This window comes from Lates calcarifer, linkage group LG17, assembly GCF_001640805.2.
Source record: "Lates calcarifer isolate ASB-BC8 linkage group LG17, TLL_Latcal_v3, whole genome shotgun sequence".
Classification (NCBI taxonomy): Eukaryota; Metazoa; Chordata; class Actinopteri; family Centropomidae; genus Lates; species Lates calcarifer.
This window is the reverse complement of record NC_066849.1, coordinates 26,755,590-26,767,685: the sequence shown is the minus strand read 5'-3', so window position 1 is coordinate 26,767,685 and position 12,096 is coordinate 26,755,590. Positions and strand designations below refer to the sequence as shown.

Here is a 12,096-nt window from a genome sequence, read left to right as displayed (position 1 = left end):
GTTAAACTCGTAGGTGTTTTTTTTTCTCTCCCCCAGCAAATAGCAGCCAAATGTGCTGTCACCTTTTCAGGAGTGGTTAGCATCGCTGACAGTCAGGGCTATCATTTCTAATACTGCTCAATGTCCTCTGCAGCCGCTCGGCAGCGGTTTGAATATATTAGCAGGAGTAACGCTAATTTGTCCAGTCACATCAGCAGAGCAGAGCTTTGGGCTCGAGTCCAGACTGAGTATATCTCAGACAGCTGACAGAGACAGGAGGAGGACAGAGAGCACAAGAGGATGTAGCGAGGGCAACTGTGATCACCTTTATATGCAAAACACTCCTGGGAGAAACTCACCTTGGAGCCAGAGCATCCACAATTTCAAAATATGGGATGACGCTCCTCTAATGGCTGGTTGATTAAGACACATACACTTTGTCTGGTTTCCTTGGAATCTCCAAAACTGCCAACTGGTGACAGACTGACAAGAAAGAGTGTTGGGATCCATTGTGCAGCAGGTCCCCAACTGAAATCGAATTGGTGAAACTGTAGTTAGGTGGAACACTGAACATTCAGCCACTCTCTTAGTCAAACTTATTGACGGTTTATCTATGCATTGTTCTGTTATGGTTCCCGTTTGAACAAATTATTAAAAGTAATGGAAAGCATATGTATAGCTGTATCTTGACTGTGTTATCACTTAGGCTAAAAGAGTAGCACCAAACCAGCTAGCTTGCTGGCTAGCAAATTAAGCAGCTACCTTGAACCTTGTCCATTATTTTTCCAGCTAGCTGGACCATTGTTGGGTCTCTCTTTGTAAATATTAGAATATAGAATAACTTCTGTGCTATAGAAATAAAATTGAACTGAACTGAACAGAGGACAAAAGCGTTTATAGCTGTTCTGAACTTTCAACGCCTCCGTCCAGAGTAAGACATCCTGACAACCACTGGCCATAATCTCATGGTATTTGGTGTGAATATTTATCACCCACCAGCCGATGATTCTCAGTAACTTTGGTGACCCCTGACCTTTTTGTGTAGGATGGCAACCCGGTCACATTTTCCTCTTGACCAACACTTTGGTCTGTGACAGTATTTCATGACCTCACGGCTGATTAGCATGAAGTTTGATGTGGATATTCATATGTGGATTGTAATGTGTGTGTGTCTGAAAGGAGATTAGGCCTGAAATTTACTACACGAGACAGAAAAAATGCTAACTTAGAGAAACATATGGATAAAGCTTCAAAATAACCAAACTGTCATGTCATTGTTGCTTTCAGTCCTTTCATTTTGTGGGGTGCAGTGAAGACCTCAGCCTCTTGGGGCTGCTAACGGGGCTTTAGCCTTTTAGACTTTTATTCGTAGGCTTGTTGGAAAGACGCAGTGGTGGTTACGCTATAGCTTCCGCCCTCATGTGAAGATAGTAAACACCCCAAGGAAGCACCAGAGGGGTCATTTTCCAGAGCAGAGGCATCAGCTCAGACAGCTCGAGCTTTCATCCCAAACAGACCGAGTCTTTGTGGAATCTACAGTCGACAGAAACCTCAGTCAGTCAGTCAGTCTCTGGAGCCGGGATGGTTCCAACGAGACAGAGAGAGGAGTAAGGCTAACCTCCATTCCCTGGGAGAATTCAGACCAGAGGAATGTGCTTTCTCTTCATCTCCAGTTCTCATAGTAAATCATGTCACTGAAAAAAAATAGACCTGATGATTTTTGGGCTGCTTTTTCTTTGGCTGCCCATCCGGGGTTTAACTCTCCCAGCATGCTGTCGAGGGTCTGAGGGTTTTTTTTTTTTTTCTTTTTGCCCCACTCAGTTCTCCTCAGCTCAGAGGGCAGGGATTAGTTACACAGGCCTTTTATAGGCCCAGCGCTGAACATGTAATATTTCATCCAGCAATGTGGGTTTGGAGCCTGGATCAGGTGCTGCTGACTGTAAAGGTTTAATCTCTGAGCCAAACAAACGATGACAAATGTTGATATCCTGACTGCCTTAAAGCTCGTACAGGAGGTTTTAACTTCAGCCCAGAACACCCCGAGATCACAAAAACTGCCCACTGGAAAAGAAACTGAGCACCACAAAGAAGGAATCATTTCTCTTCCCAAAAATGACCTTCCTGCTGAGCAGCATTTGACGGAAAGCATTGCTCACAACAACAAAAAAAGGAATTTATTCCCATCTGGAGCTGGCGTGAAGCTGGTGTGTGTGTGTGTGTGTGTGTGTGTGATTCACTGTGACTGTGATGGAGCAATGCAGGGTCAGTGTGTTCTTGGCTATATGTGCAGACAGAGGCCTATACACTGTGAAAGACTGCTGTAACTTTTCTGCAGTGTGCTCTGTATGTGTGTATTTCTGTCTGTTTTCCAAATATATCACAAAACACAAACTCAACAGTTTTGTACAACAACAATTCTTTTGTTTGAAAGTGCAGTTGTTTGTCGTTTCAGAGAGTTTCAAGAACGGTGCTTTTTCTCACATTTCTTTCCCCTGACTAACAGAAAACTGATGATGTGGAAGAAAACTGAAGTAGGAAACTAAAGTCAACACTCAACACCGTACAACTTCTGGTACTTCTGGTCCTGGTTCTAAAGTCAGTTTTCCTAATGGTACAGCACTGTTAAGGTTTGGGAAAGATTGTGTTAAGAACAAATAATCAATAATGATCATGCCTATGATGACGTGCAACATGTCCATCCACCACCCTGACATCCATCACCCATACCTTCAGCCTTCCTACATACAGTATGGGGCTCATTATACCCTGTGCTGGTGCTAAAGGTTCCTGTTTCCAACTGACAGTCAGCGGCCTTCTTTAAGTTATGACCGTGATCATTGCCTGTCCTTAACCACGTGGTTATTACTGTAACCATGATGATGGAGGTTCCCAAACCAAACGAAGTGGTAATTTTAACCCACACCATGATCTTCCTCTAACTCCTCACCAAGTTGTTTTTGTGCCTAAATCTAACCAAACCTTAACTCAATGTTGTCACATCATAAAACTAATTTATTTTCCAGTTCTGGAAAAGCATCATCCTGCTGATGAGGGTCAGATCAGGAGAGGAGACTCCTGCAGCTGCACATGAACTCCCAGAGTGTCACAGTCACATCTTCAACAACCACATAGAGGTGGACTGTTTGAGTGTCCATGAGGCCTGGACCTGGACCTGGACCTGGACCTCAGTATTTTACCCTCTCAGGCTGCCATGTCGCATTAAACGTGTGTGACTGTGCGTGTGTTTGGACATCGTTAGAAATCCACCTGTTGAGATGAGCCCAACGGTCGCATCGAACTTCAGCCAATCAGAGCCCGTTTTTCAGTGACGAGCGACCGTGTTTCTGTCACATCTGACGGTCGAGACCGAGAACCTACGAAGAGTAAGTAACATTTTAATCTCTACGAACGAGTGTCCTGTTTGTCGAAAACCAAAATATCATGTCATATTTACCACGTTCAAATGTCTGTTGAACCAGCAGCGCCTCCCAGTGTCATGTGTTATCAGGCTAGCTAGCTAATTAGCTAGCCTTAGCTAATGCAGTCTAATGTTGGCTAGCTAGTTAGCTTGGCTTGCTAGCACGAGGTCCCGGAACAGCACCCTCTGTGTGTTAGCTGGCTAGCTAACAGTACTAAAGTTGTCACAACAGGTTGCCTGCAGTGTGTGTGGTTAATTAATACAGATGATTTCTGATGTTGCTCCGTGGACTTACTGACAAGAAACTCGTTTAGGGATGAAACCAGTAAGGCTACTTTTCCTTATGGTTCATGTGGGACAAAATGAATCAAATTGATGTAGATAAACAATTAAAGTCAGGTTATTTTATAGTCACTTATTTTATTTACTTATTTACTGTAACTTTTCCCCAGAAATTATGATCCTAGACTGTGATTCACATGCATTAAAATTCACCAGAATGCAGGAAGTTACATGTCAGTTTCAAATATTCTTGGAGAAAGTGAAAAAGTGCATATGTACAGTTAATAAGTGAACCTGCTCTGCTGTGTCTGGGCTGTAGTTAAAGTTTTGTCCTGGCTACATCCCTGGTGTCCACATATTTTTGTGGTGTGTGTTCTCCTGTATACAAATACTCCTGACAACAAACAGCAGCATATCACAGCTGGAAGCAAACTCCACAGATGATGGCATCTGTGTGTGTGTGTGTGTGTGTGTGGTAAGAGCGAGTGTATACATTAATTCAGGGTAATTTGCTACAACAAACACCTAATTTCATTGCTCTCAGTGAGGTTTGAGAGCTGAGCCACCCAATTAGATTTACCCACAATTCATGCCGCCGCTCCCACCCTCCATGTTGACGTGGTAGTGTGTTGTCTGACAACATGTGGAGCCGCTCTCGGGGCCCGGCGCTCTCGGTGCCCTTGGAAGCTCCGTCCCTCATGCTGGTTTCAATTCCATAACCTTTCAGATCACGGCGTAATGAGTCGAAATGGCTCGCACATGCACATTATGCCCCGACGAATCATTTTTCCACCGAGCCAATTTACTCCCATGATTAAATCTTTTTTTCCTACGTGACTCAGAGCAGAGAGCCAGGCGAGGCAGAGGTTTGGAGCATGTTGTGTGTCTTTGGGGAGTCAAGTGTGTGTGTCAAATGTGTGTGTGTATGTTGAATGACTGAGCATTAGAGGTGGAGACTGTACATTTGTCCTGAGTTAAAGTTTACCTGAGTATTTTCACTTTGGGAAACTTGTTTAGTGTTACTTTACATTTCACACATCACTAGCATCATGTTTATTTGCCTCCTTCCCTCCTTATTCCTTTTGCTTTCTTTACTGCTTTCAGGTCTTCCTTCTTTGTTTATTTCTGCTCATCTTTCTACGACTTTCCTTATTTGTTTACCCACTCTTTCTGTCCCTCTCCTTTCTTTTTCCATCTTTCGTTCTGTCTTACTTTCCATCCTTCCCCTCCTTCCCTTTATCCTCTACTTTGCCTTTTTTGTAACTTCCCTCTGTCCTTCCATTCCCATTGTTTTCCTTCATTTTTTTCTCAGCTGATCTAAATGGAAATCTTCGGTGGTGGAGACCTAAGTTGTTTATCTGGTAACTAAACTAAACTCTTCTCTTCTTCACAGTATGCACTTTTACATCCTCCAATTTCATTTCTTCACTTTTACTCCCTTCAGTCGTTATTGCTTTCTTCCTCTCCATTCATCACCTCTGGTTATTCTTTGTCTTATTTGTCCTCCTCTCTGTCCGTCTTTCCTTCCTCAAAATAAGTGTTCCACTTTTATGTTTAGCCTTTCCAGCCTCAGGCTTTGAATTTCGCAGACTTTTGTTTTCTTTCTTGAAATGAAATACTGGATGCGTTTACCTGGTCAGGTCTGTGGTCACAGGTGAGTGACTCACCTAAGGTCTTAAACTGTGATGAGGGATCACATGTAGTTTTTACTTTAAGGTGTTGAAAGCCACAAAGCTTGGGAACCACTGCATTTCTTGATCTCTTTTCCTTTACTTTACAGTTTTTACAGAACTATATTTGCATTGCAGTACTTTTTTTCCATGGTGGTATTCAGAAGAAAAGATCAGAGTGCTCACTGAGCATGTGAAATCTGTGTGTGCATGTGTATGTGTGCGTGGCTGTGTGTGTTTGGCCTAGTTGTGAGTGTGATGTGATGTATTCATGAGAAGGAGGGCAGAGAAACAGGCCCCGCTGCTGGAGCCATTAGCTGCTCCAGTAAATCTGCTGGGACCTGAGAGAGTCGGCCCTTCAGCGGCAGGTATTTCCTGTCTCTTGATCTTGGGAGGCAGAGCTCATTTCTGCCGGTGGGGGTTCGGCCTTCATAATAAGTTGCGGTTTGATGCCAACAGTTTATTATTCAATTTCATTTTGTGGAGCCTGGTGTGTGTGTGAATGTGTGTGAATGTGCTTTATACAGTGAGAGCATGCAGCCCACTTGCCAACTGCTGTAATTGGAGGATTCTGAATGTTTACTGCCAATTTTAAAAGCAATTATTGCAACAATATGCCAGCATTACAACTACAGTATAATAAGATATGGTTATCATAAGGCAAACCACTTTATTAAAGCTCCACCAATCAAATTTTTATATCAACAATGAAAAAAATAATTACATGCAATGTGAAAGGGGTCGCTCACAGTGACAGAGAACCAGAAGCCTCTTTCAGATCCTAGTTTTGCAGCACATTTTCTGACAGGTTCAGTCTCAGTGTTTCCAGCTGCAGCAGGCAGATGTTCAGATAAACCCACTGTACATTGCCTGCAGTGCAGCCAACAACAGACAGACTAGCTGGCAGCTAAAGAGCCAGGTATTCTTTTCAGGAGTTGGTCATTATAACCTGATGCCTCCCACTGTTACTGTGCTGACACCTTCATGCAGCTGCAGCTCTCCTGGAGTCATGTAAAGTATTGTTCTTTAGAGTTGCTGGTGACTTCCAGACACGTTGTTAATAGCCATTAGAAAAATTATTCTTATGAGTGTTTTGTGCTCTGAGACATTTGGTTACTGTTAGGCAACACAAACTACTTGGTTTGGTTTGGGGAAAGATGATGGTTTAGGGTAAAAAGTTTCAACCATCATCGTCATGGTTAAAATAACTGCTTTCTTAAGCTTAGGGAAAGACTGTGGTCATGTTTGTAGGAAATCACTGTAGAGGTTAGGAATTAGGAAACTGGACACATGCAGCAGTCTCCCATGTCAAATGTTTAAGAGGTTTAGCAGAACTATGTCACACTTCTGTCTTCTCTTATGAGACGCGTAGGTTGCCTCAGACGTTTGGACAAGCACCAGTGTCGTTTTTCTGTGGAAGCCAGTCTGGATGTACCTAATGCTTCAATTACATGAGCAGTGAGACAGGGGAAGAGACAGTGAACGCCTCTTTCAGTCTGAAATGACTCCTCACTCTCTTCCTCCCACACAGGAAAGAGCAGCAGCATCTTTAAGCTTCTTGTGTGTGTGTGTGTGTGTTTTTTTTTTCCTCTCCTGGTCTGAAGCCACTCAAAGCTCCTCAACCTCAAGCAGGGTGTTTGCATTTTGAGGAAAACAGGATGTGAACTTTTAAGACCACACTAAAGGAGTTTATGATGGAGGGAGACATTGTTCAGTCGTGTTCCTGGGCTTGTATACAAGGGGAACATTGAAACACCCCGGCGGTTAAGATGTGAGGGGGAAATTTATTGGACTCACATGGGCGACATTTTTAGTCAAACCTAATAGTAATTTGCCTCTTATATAGACCGACTGTTCCAGGGCAGGAGGACAGTTAGAAGTAATTTGGGTAAAACTGAGATGATGAGTGATGCTAATTGTGAAGCAAATGATCGAGTAAAAACAAGCATCAAAGTGTTTCAGTCAGCATATTTGATGTTTGGATTGATGTGGAGAGGAAATACCTTTCTTTCTCAGAACAGTCACAGAAGGTTTATTTGTTTGTTTGTTCAGTTTCACATATGAGAGAATTGAAGAAAAATTCCAGCGCTGTTTGAAAAGGGAATGTAAGGGAGACTCGTAAAAACCCACTGGATTTAATAAGTATGAGAAAGTTCATTCATGTAGCACCTCTGAGGAGCAGACACCACAAGGTGCTTCACAGTAATAAACAGGTTAAGTGTATAAAAAGCAGAAAAACAATGCAATGTAACATGTAATAAATACAGACTTAGTATAAAACATGGAAGAAGTACACAGTCTAATTAAAAACATGACCCAGAAAAAAGATTTTGCTGAGCCTGAAGATTGGCTGACATGGCACATTTCCTCTGCAGCTGCACCTAATTCATTGATGATGAGTCTTACCATAAAGCTGCAGAGTCTTTCTGGGGGGGCAGCAGCAGCGCAACAAGTTGGAAACACAGAATAGACCTGAAATGACATAGTGATGGTGCCAAGAGACACTGAGCAACATTAGCATTCATTTAGTCAAGTCCAGTAGTCCCTGTCTTTTAGCTGTGTCTCTACCACCTGAGCAGGTAGGTAAAAACTGCTCCCTGCTCATCAGACTGCTGAGAGTGAACCAGCTGCCTCGTGATTGGCTGATTGGATAACTGCAGGAATGAGCAGGTGCACAGGTGTTCCTGATAAAGCGCTTAATGAGTGTGTATTGTTACACAGAGAATCACTGGGCTGTGTGATAGTCAGCTGAACATATTTCCTAGAAATGATGCAGTGCAGAAGATGTACTGGAGGCCTGAACAGTGAGACTCTGTCACACTTACAGTCTCAATCATCACAGTATTTATGGTGTGAGGAAATTCACTGCCATGTGTACAGGAGCCAAGACTTAAACCTGAACCTGATGTGAGCCGAGTGATCCTGACCTGAGATGGCAGCTCGCAGCTCGATGGCAGAAACTTTGGGAAATCCACCACTAACCCATCATTTCTCTCTGATGTCTGCTGCAGGAGGAGCTGGGGGGAACAGGAGGGGGAGGAGGAGGTGGAGGGCAGGAGAGCAATCCTACTAATTTGAAGCAAGTTGGGCGATTTTATGAACTAAGCTGTGAAATATGACTTTAATAATGGTTGCAAATGGCAGTGCCGGCGTCTGGGAGCATGGGAGGGAGAGGAATATGGCGGGAATAAAAGTGTGGAAAATAAAGAAGTCAAAATTCCAATGCTGGGATCAACACCAGCTCACTGCCGCCTCCCTCTGCCTCCGCCACCACCCTGGCAAAGCCCACGAGCTAATGAAATGTGAAAATACTTGTGGGTGCGGCAACTATGGGCTCAGCGAAATCCAGCTCCATAAACTGATGATTAAATCGATGTCCCTGTGGCGGGGGCTTAATTCTGTATAGACGCTGCACTTTGCTTTGGCGGCTTACAGGGTGAAGCTTTGGCATCGAAGAAGAGGAGCAGACGGAGACGACCGACGTCTGACGAGAGGTTTAACGGGTACTGAGATAGGGTTTAATTGGGCACCACCCTGGCTTCGCTCCTGCCCTGTGGTTGGAGTTTTAAAGCCATGATGTTCATTTGGACTCTCTTTTTATAGCTTTTTGTCTATATTTAGAAAGTGCAAAACAAAGTGAAAATAATGATTCTGCAAAGCTGTACAAACAGGCATTTAAACAACTCAGCCAGTGTTCTTGTTTGGAGCCTAAACGCTGGAGTAATGTGGGGCATTTATCAACATTACAGCAGAGACACCTCCCTGACAACATAAAAAGCACATGTTGGGAAAGTCCCTCTTTCAGCTCAGCCTCATGATCCTCCTCTTCCTGTGGACAGGATTGCTGTTTGTGTGTGTACACAAACACATGATGCCTGCCACATTTGGTTCTGGATAGAAAACATGCACGCTGCACACATTTCCCTATGAGAAATGAGAAATTATCGACCGCACCGCCACGGGCTGCTCGAATCGACCGAGCGATCCTGGGAAAGAGTTAAGGGATGTTGTTCATTGTCACATGACATTAGGAGCACCGACAGAAACTCTCCACCTCTCCCTCTGAACCGCCTCCTCCCTCCACCCCCCTAACCCCCAGCCCCGTATGCACATCTTGCCTGCAGATGTGGCGAAACCGCAAACACTTCAAAGTGCCTCCCCTCAGACCAACAGCGTACCCTGACGCCAACTGTAAATGTCCTGGACACAGTGCACGGAAAATATTAAACCCCCCTAATTTGCAATGAACAGCCGGGCTGAACCGGGCAGGCGGGAGGGCGGGGAGGGAAGCAGACATCTAAAAAGGCCTCCTAAAAACACTTAATGACTCATCATTCTGCTGCGCAACAAGGGAGAGTCATCTCTGCTGTCTGTCTATTGGCCAGAAACACAGGCACGCTGCGGCTTCTGCTGCCGCTGCCGCCGCTGATGGACACATCTGCGGCGCAGTCATCGCTGTGTCAGATGCTTACCTGGCATCACGTGGAGGTGTGTCATGAAAACATGTCCGCTGTGAGTCAAGAGGAAAGAGTGAAAAAAAAAAGAGATGGAAGGAGGAAAGAAAAAGGCCTTTAGTGGTGATGAATGTCCGTCTGATTGTGTTTGGAGAAAAAGGTCTCAAGGCCTCTCCTCAGTCAACTTGGTTAAGATAATGATGTAATTGGCCTGGGCCCCTAAAGAGCTCCATCTCTCACACCCACAGACTTAAAGAAACATTTTGTTATTTTAAAGTTAGGTCTTTTTTGGTAGTTGTAGCCATTATTCTTATTGGTTATGATAACATTTTACACAGCAGCTTAATTGAAGGGATGTTGACACCCACAGTACATCACCAGTCACATTTAAACCACTAATTAAAGATTAAAAATAAGGTGAGCTATAAGAAACACCACCTACTGATGCAGTCAGTAATGCTCCTGATCTGTGTGTCAGAGTTTATCACTATGGACTTGAACTGAGGCAGATGATTAAGTGACTATAACTGATGGCTAAAACTAAACAAACAACACTCACATAGTAAATAAATAACAGTGAGCGTTGAGCAATATCTAAGTGTGTGGGTGTGTTTGTGAAATCATCTGTAGCAGCACATGTGCTCTCATGCTTGCGTAGGCATCGTACGTGGGATTGCGTGCCGGCACAGACCTCTGCATGCCGTGTGATCGCTAAACTCTGCGCCGCCTCAGCAGTGCAGCTCGCTGCCGTTTCTCATGGAAGATGAAATGCGCTGCTCTCTGTCCCAGAGGGGCTGCTGGGAAGGGTTGAAAAATGAGGGAGGGGAAACATGGCAACGTCTCCTCTGATTCCACATCCCAGGGAACTTTGACCTCCAGCAGAGAAACCAAAATAAAAATCCCCTTCTCGCCGCCAAGCCAGCACAACAGGAAGATGGGGTCGTGGAGGAGAGGTGGAGGGAGGGAGAACAATGAAGCCTCTCTCTTTGGCTCCAGATGGGTGCTTTTTGACAGCTCAAAGCTTTTGTTCGGTTAAAATAAGAGGGCATTGCTGTGCTTTGCGAAGTTGCCAGACATTGTAGGTTTCTCATGATGATGCACCGCGCCGGGGTTTAATATCACAGAGTGGAGGATCCTTCACCACAGACGAGATGGTGAGGAAAAAACTCCTGCCAGTGTGATGTATTACCACTCTGCTGGGTTTTTATTCCAACTAACACGCAATGCACACACACACACACACACAGACCACTCAATCTCTTCAGGTGCACTAATCATGGGTTGTACAAGTTAGTGTGTAATGATAGATGGAGGCACTGTACACACGCATTTACATGAGTCGGCCTAAGGGAAAAAAGTCCAAAGCTGCTGCTCAGGGCCCCTCGGCCTCCCGGGGCCCCAATGAAATCACAAATGTGCACACACTTTTAAAGATACCTTCCCTGCTTTGATAAAGCAAATTTATAACATCATATTTTGAGATTTGTTGTCTTCCGTATTTTGAGAAATGCAGTCTTTATATCATAAAGTACTATAACTCATTTGTGTTTGCTGTTATTTTGGAATTACTGCAACATATTTAGAGATATAATGAATACCACATTTGAGATGTGCACTTCTAAATCTTGGGATGTTGTGTTCTATGGTAAATGTTTATTTATTAATGGAGAGAGACGGTGAATGTGTGGAAAGAGAGTAAGGGGCTGACAGGCAGTAAACAGTCTGGGCAGCGAGGAATCGAACCAGGACTTTGTGTGGTATGTGCTCTGACCACGCGGCTACTGGGACACCCTATAACAAAGTGTGGGATTATAATAAATAACAAATTTGGGTTTGTTATGACTAATTTGGGAATTTGGGAGCACTATAAAAAAATTGGGATTTATAACTCGACAAGTTTAATGTGTACTAGAAGCTATGCCACAGTTTAGGAACTGATGACACTGTGGTGCCACAACAAAATCAACAATCACAGTCTTAATGTTATAATTCTCTGTGTTTCTGTTTTTTCTTTCACTGTGCACTTTCCTTAAGAACAACAGCAGAACAGTGACGTATTGTCATTCTGTGTGTGCACATTTGCAGATTTGGACGGGGTGGCATATCGGAGCCTTGTCAGGGCCCCAGAGTGTCTTGGTCCAGCCCTGTGTGAGTGTGCACTCCTTCTTGGTAAGTGTGTAGAGTGTGTGTGTGTGTGTGTGTGTGTGTGGCAGTGGTCCAGCAGTTGGATGGATGAGGTGTGATGCTGGCTTTATTCTCCCATGACGGCGAGGCAGCCAAGTCGCAGGGCAGC

General features: G+C 44.2%; 1 protein-coding gene across 2 annotated transcripts in view; it reads left to right on the top strand.

Annotated features, from left to right (window-relative positions):
- Window positions 1–3,272: 3,272 nt before the first annotated feature.
- Window positions 3,273–12,096, top strand: part of gorab (golgin, rab6-interacting) — a 30,266-nt gene continuing 21,442 nt past the window's right edge. The window contains exons 1-2 of one of the 2 annotated variants that reach the window (XM_018676737.2): window positions 3,273–3,362; window positions 11,889–11,972. The gene's annotated coding sequence lies outside the window, so the exon portion shown is untranslated. The remainder of the gene's footprint in view (window positions 3,363–11,888; window positions 11,973–12,096) is intronic. The other variant, XM_018676729.2, reaches the window with a different exon arrangement.